We start from the raw sequence: 7,500 nt of genomic DNA on the forward strand, positions 1-7,500 counted from the left end.
TACCAATAAAATGTAATCCGTTTCAAGTATATTACTCTGCCCCACTTATGCACAATACATGTGCGGTGTAAACAGGTGTATGTGGGGGAACACTAATATATATTCATAAATGTATGTGAGCGTACACGTGTGTGCAAGCATATGTATGGCTACATATATGTGAGTATAATCATACGTACATATGCCTATGTATGTGTATGCATGAGCATGTGTTTAGTTGTAGGAGTATGTATGCATATTCATATGCATAGGAACATGTGTAAAGGTGTATGCTTGTATGCAAGTATACATAGTACTTAGGGCATGTGTGGGTGAACAACTATGTCTGCATTAGGTACACATACCCATAAATTAAGTCAATGTATAAAACAGAATCACATATATATATATATATATATATATATATATATATATATATATATATATATATATATATATATATATATATATATATATATATATATATATATATATATATATATATATATATATATATATATATATATATAAATGTACTTCTGATATTCAAGCCCATGCTCACCGAAGTATATCCTGATGTGGTGAGGAGGCCACACTAGGTAGAGCCAACCATACTGGTGGAACTTATCAGTGGCATCCTAAGACTGTACAAACAGAGCAATGGCCCTTATTCCCCGGAGGCGAAGGAGTCCCTGGTTACGGTGGCAATCAAGATCGCTCCAGAGCAGAGGGTGCTAAAAATCTCCTGCCTCACGGGGATCAACCTTTGCAGATACAATACAAGCACCATGAGAACTGATCCCAACTTACTAGCATTACTTGAGGAGCTCTTATTAAATGAAATGTTGTAGGGCTGTGACTAAATGACGGACACATGCTCTATTGGAGAGGAAAAAAAACAGGGTAGCAAACAGGAATTAGGGGTAGGTTTCTTGGTTCACAAACACTTAGAAAAGAACATCGCAAAATAGGTGGCATCAGTAACAAAAACAACTAAACAATAGTTACAGCTTAAAGATTGTTTAGGTCTATGTTCCAACCTGCAGCCACAGTGATGAAGAAATAGAGAGCATCTACGGTGTTCATCTAGCCAGCGAAAGGGTAAAAACCTATTTCACAATAATTATGGGAAATATTAATGGCAAAATAGGAATCCCAGAATAGGCACTAGAAATGAGAGGGGACAAATGCTAGTCGATTTTGCAGAGGTTCGGTCGCTCAATATCATGAATACATTCTTCAGTAAAAGACTAGAACAGAAGTGGACAAAGAAGTCGCCATCTGACATTAAAAACGAAATTAATTTCATAATTTCAAATAGACGCAATATAATAAATAATAGGTAAATGCTGACAGTGTCTATAGAATGGTCAGAAGTGAAATTAAATTACACCCTCAGAAAGAAAAGGAACAAACAATTTAGCTATCTTGACGACCTGGGGGCAGATTCTCAAACGCGTTGTGCTTATCTCCTTAAGGTGCCTTAACTTTCGGCCGAGCGATCTTACATACACATACACAGAGCAAGAAACCCGCCATATTGGTGCGAGTTACGGCGCCTTAGGTGAGGGCAGGGGAGAGCAGCCTTTAACGCTTTCCGGCGGGCGGGAAATCAACAGCCTTTGCTCTTATAAAAGGGAAATACAGCAGGACAGTTAATTAAGGCCTCTAGCACGCCTTAACTTAGGGCTCTTTTGAGAATCCGGCCCCAGAGCGACAGAATTTAGCCCTAACATCCAAAACAGATATTCACTTCTTAGCAATGAAGATCTGAACATGGCCAAATTAACAAACAGTTAAATGACATAATAAGGGAAGCAGCGCTTGAAGTAGGCGGTAAGAACGACAAGCAAAGCTTCAGCAAGCTCTTGGTAGAAACTAAACAGCTTATGCAAACACGTAGGGTCATGAAAGCATCGTCAAACGGACAAAATAGAATTAGTTGAACTAACAATGATTGTATATAAACAGAAGAGAGCAGATGTATGGGAATTAAATACAAGTATATGTATATCAGGGGCAACTCATGCAAACATATCCAGCGAAGAGGAAATAAAGCACCTTGTTAGTCGAGGCAGAGCGCCATCATTAGACACAGTAGCATACTAAGAGGCTCTTTTCCATTATGATTTAAAAGAAAAGTCTTTATCCAATGCGTCCTCCCAGTTATGACCTATGGATAAAAAACATGGACTACAACCAAATTACTGGAGATGAAGCTAATAAGTGCCCAGAGATCAGATGAAGGTGATGTGGATTAGGGAATAGACAAAAATGGAAGATATACTTGGGAGCATCAAAAAGAAATGGCAATGGGCAGGTCGTATATGCCAGAGACTGGACTATCGATAACATAAAGAAGCTAAGAGCCAATGACAAGATGACGTGACAAAATAACGGAATTTGGTTACCAAGAATGGAAACAAAAACACATGACAGAAAATGCTGGAAAAGATCAGGAGAGGCGTATGTCCTGCAGTGGATCGAATCAGGCTGATGATGATATACATACATACATACATACAACACACACACACACACACACACACACACACACACACACACACACACACACACACACACACACACACACACATATATATATATATATATATATATATATATATATATATATATATATGTATGTATGTATATATATACACGAAGGGCGGTCGTTAAAGATTTCGCCTTACCAACTTTTGCTTACCCCAGGAGCCTGAAATTTTACATGCATACAAATACACATCTCTTAACATAATGTGTTGATTACCAGTCCTTACCTTGTAATGCATTTTCTGTTACAACAGCGAAGGTACAGTAAGGTGTGAAAATAGAGATTGTCATTTTGGAAGATTGCTATATTATTGTTCATCAGCTATTCCAAGATGTCAAGATAAGTATTGGGGCTGTATGCAAGACATTTCATGACCAGTAGCTTGGGATCGTTGGTTGCCCAAGCTTCTTTTCAGAAGCAGGAATGAGTCCATTGTTCCAAGGCTCTTTCGGCCAGCTAAGAAAACCAGGACTATTTAGGCAGGATGAATCTTGGGTTCATCACTATGATCCACAAACTAAGGCCAAGTCACAAAATGAAAGCAATAAGTCGAGTATCACACTTTCAGCAGGCAAGGTCATACAGACTTTAAGGACTAACATGGAGCAGTGATGGTGGAATTCCAGGCAAATTACAATTACAGGAGCTTACTACAATTCACTGCTACAGAAATAGTGGCAGACTATAAAAAAACAAGAGGCACGGAATGTTAACCAAAGGTGTCTGCAAAGCCCCTGTTAACAACTCTCACATAGCCCAGGTGGAAGCGCGGTCCTGGCCTTGTACCATTCGATTTTCACCTCTTTCAGTCAATAAAGTCATTTTAGAAGAGCAAACGTTTCCAAGATGCAAGGCACTGACTTCTGGTCACTTCCTGCCTTCAAACGCAACCTGCGGACTGCGGCCTTCACCGCTGTAACAGAAAATGTGTTTTGAAATCGATACATGACGTATAGAGATGTATCTTCATTTATGTGAAATTTTAGCTTCCTAAGACAAAGGAAAGTCTGTCACGGGAGATCTTTAATGAGTGTGTATGTGTGTGTGTGTGTGTGTGTGTGTGTGTGTGTGTGTGTGTGTGTGTGTGTGTGTATGTGTGTGTGTGTGTGTGTGTGTGTGTGTGTGTGTGTGTGTGTGTGTGTTTGTGTGTGTGTGTGTGTGTTTGTGTGTGTGTGTGTTTGTGTGTGTGTTTGTGTGTGTGTTTGTGTGTGTGTTTGTGTGTGTGTTTGTGTGTGTGTGTGTGTGTTTGTGTGTGTGTGTGTGTTTGTGTGTGTGTGTGTGTTTGTGTGTGTGTGTGTGTGTGTGTATGTGTGTGTGTGTGTGTGTGTGTGTGTGTGTGTGTGTGTGTGTTTGTGTGTGTGTGTGTGTTAGGAAAATACTGTCAGTGCTAGATGATGAATTACGAAGCAGTATAATTTATTTTGATTAATCTGAATTATTCCTTAAGTCTCGGCTTTCCTATGAGGCGCATCCACATTCAGTCAGCTGAGTTAGAACATGTTTGCTTATTTCAACTCGTGCAACTAGTATAGAAAATAGAATACAAAATCGTTCCTGCATATTCAAATTGATACATTATCTTGATATATTTATGATAGAAATACCAGTTTCCTTGTGTGAAAAGTTATTTAAACTCTTGTTTGCTTATACGGAAGTAGTTTGCAGAAAGAAGAACCATCTATAAAATAAAAACCATGAAATCATATATTTGATATTTATGATACTGAATAGTCATAGATACTTGAATATTTATTTATAAAGGAAATCCGAGGTGAAAACAAGAATGCTAAGCTGACATCTTTTTCAAGAGGAACGCAAGGCAATGGAATACAGGTGAATAACGTGGGAGGAGGAGGGCACCGCCCTCGTTCTTGCGCTACGTGAAAGAACATCGAAGGTCAGGATGCCCCTTCACCAATGCACCTAAAATTCATACAAAGAGCTATAGCTCCTGGTAACAAATCACACGGTGAAGAAAACGACTGCATGCAGATGGGATTCATTACAGAACGCCATCAAGAGACGATGAACAAACGACATCACGAATGTCACCTCCAGTTCGTCCAGTAGTAGGTGGAGAGCTCACGGGAAGATGGATAAGAGATAACAGGTGTAAATGTCAGAAACCCTCTTCAATTTGTTCAATAAATAAATTTAGTTCAAACTGTGAGATATGTTTATACATAAAAGTGCCATGTACTTTATATTTCATGTTATCATTCTGTCATTATATACTTTTCAGATATGAAAGACAAAATAGCTATAAAACGGTGAGTAGTGGCCAGTTTAGCTATAATATGTGGGGGTGGATCTTCTTGCATAATGGTGAACTCGCCGAAACAGAGGGGAGATTCAATTTAGATAAATATATCCATCAGCACTCTGCTTGCACTGGCCTTGCCAGAATTAATCATATCCGTGCAGGTTAACTCTATGCACACCGAGGGCTCTATGACAATGATCACATGGAGGTCCTTCCACGGCCAAGCAAGGTATGTGGCTCAAACCCGATAAAAGATGTTTAAGCGAAGATTGTCGATATTTGGGAAACGGCTAGTGAAAGAACATGCCATCAACAAATGGCTCATGCTAAGAGGGAATGGAAAGTATTGGAATGCATGAAGGGAAACTGGGAACTCCATCGCCTCTGTCCCGAAGGTTAGAAAAGGTTTATATATGTATAGATTGTTTTTATTTCAAGTGTGACTGTCCCAGGACCATTTTTCTTTTCTTTTTTCACCTCCACCAAGGAGGTTATGCTTGTGGTAGTGTTTGTTTGTTTGTTCATTGGTTAACTTGATAACTCAAAAAGTTAGGAATAGATTATTTATGAAACTTGCACAAGAGGTGTGGTTTAACTTAGATGCCATTATATATATATATATATATATATATATATATATATATATATATATATATATTGTTATGTATATATGTGTGTGTGTTTGTGTGATAATACATATATCATATATTATATATTATATATTATATATATATATATTATATAAATATATTATATATATATTATATAAATATATTATATATATATATTTATATATATATATTATATATAAATGTATTATATATATATTATATATATACATATATTATATATATACATATATATATATAAACATATATATACATATACATATTTTTGATATATATAAGTATATATATAATATATATATAAAAGCATATATATATATATATATATATATATATATACATATATAAGAATATATATATATATATAAATATATATATATAAACATATATATATACATATATATATATATATATATATATATATAAGCATACATATATATATATATATATATATATATATAAGCATATATATATATATATTGTGGATGGGTGCTTCATGTGCAGGGTGGTGAGAAACGATGGTGTGGTAGCCTAGATAGTGTTAAGTGCTTGCATGCCTTCTGGCTTGCAGCTGCCACCACTAGCTAGCCTTGTGCGAAAAAGGGAGCAGCGCTGCATAAGTCTCCCCTGCCAGTGCATAGCCTCTCCATCATTGAGACTTCTGGAGTGCCTCCACGTGGTCACCTATGGAAACTGGTACCTTGCAGTCCCAGGCTGAACTGTAGGGGATCTCGGACCAGCAGGAGGCCCCAGAGGTACAGGGTCATGGGGTCATGGCCCATCGGTGTGTGGACATGCCCTGGCCTTGTACTCCTGCCCCTAAGCCCCCTGGGGTTAATGGAAGGCTTGGGGGAGGTGGGCCTTGCCAGTCCTCCTCCCCCCAGAGATAACCCACCGGCAGTGTCACGAATTGGTAATGCTGGGCGGAGGTGAAATGTCCCTCCTACCCAGCGAGAGGGGCAGGCTGTGGGCCCCATTGGGAGGGTGGCTGCTGGTGGGCAGGATGGGAACGGGAGTTCCTCATCCCGCCTGCGTTCTGGCAGCTGCCAGCCCGATATGAAGCTTGTGGGGCAAAGCCCTAGGGAACCCCACAGGTGGATGAGGGATCCTGCAGCCTGCCGCCTTTTATGTGATGCAGTGTCAGCGGGGGTGGCAGAGGTGGCCTCCACTCTGAGTGCCTGCCCGAGGGTTAACCTTAGGCGAGGCCAGGGTGGGGGCTTGGAACGTCTGCTCTTTGCGTCAGGATGATCGGTTGCCCCTACTATCGAGGGAACTGGGGAGGCTGAGTTGGGGTGGCTGCTCTCTCAAAGGTGAGAAAACTTGGCAGCGGCATGATCAGTGTAGGTGGCTACACCTATTACTGGTCAGGCCGCAGCGATGGTCACCATCTTCAGGGAGTAGCCATAGCTATCTCCAGTAGGCTCCAGCCCTCGGTGGTGGAGGTCACTCCAGTTGATGAGCGTATAATGGTAATGAAAATGAAGCTGTCATTTGACTTCATATCTCTTATTGCTGTGTACGCTCCTACCGATGTTTGTAAACTCGACGTGAAAGAGATGTTCTACACCAAACACATCTGTGGCAGACAGTTGTCCCCAGCGAGATATTTGTATTGTTCTGGGTGATTTCAATGCGGTACCTGGCTGCGATCGAGCTGGCTATGATAAGCCTGTCGGTCCTCATGGTTCGGAAGTTGATACCGGCAGCGAGAATTCCCTCCTTTTCCGGGATTTTACAAGATCCCAGAAATTGAGGATTTTCTGGCTCCTGGTTCCAGCGCCCAGACCCACATCGTTGGACAAGGTACAGCGATGCGGGTAATGCAGCCAAAGAGATCGACCACATTCTCGTTAGTACTCGTTGGAGGATCCTCCAGAACTGCAGGGTGTATAGGAGTGCCGAGTACTGTGGTACTGACCATAGATTGGTTGTGACTACCCTCCAAGTTCACTTCAAAACTCCCCAGTGGCCCAATATCCACCCTATGGTGTTTCATTTGGACAGGCTGAAGGAGAGGGAGTGTGCTTGGGGGTTTGCTGAGACAATCTCTGATCGCTTCACAGTGCTTGACAATCTGA

General features: G+C 40.2%; 1 protein-coding gene and 1 long non-coding RNA gene across 4 annotated transcripts in view; one reads left to right on the forward strand and one right to left on the reverse strand.

The window, feature by feature from the left end:
- Positions 1–79, forward strand: part of LOC138864474 (uncharacterized) — a 98,749-nt gene extending 98,670 nt beyond the window's left edge. Inside the window, exon 3 of the long non-coding RNA XR_011399165.1 lies at positions 1–79. This exon is cut by the window's left edge and continues 860 nt beyond it. This is a non-coding gene — a long non-coding RNA (uncharacterized lncRNA).
- Positions 1–7,500, reverse strand: part of LOC113827815 (protein spinster homolog 1) — a 162,071-nt gene that overhangs the window by 99,056 nt on the left and 55,515 nt on the right. The window lies entirely within an intron of this gene.

Source organism: Penaeus vannamei, chromosome 2, assembly GCF_042767895.1.
Source record: "Penaeus vannamei isolate JL-2024 chromosome 2, ASM4276789v1, whole genome shotgun sequence".
Taxonomy (NCBI): Eukaryota; Metazoa; Arthropoda; class Malacostraca; order Decapoda; family Penaeidae; genus Penaeus; species Penaeus vannamei.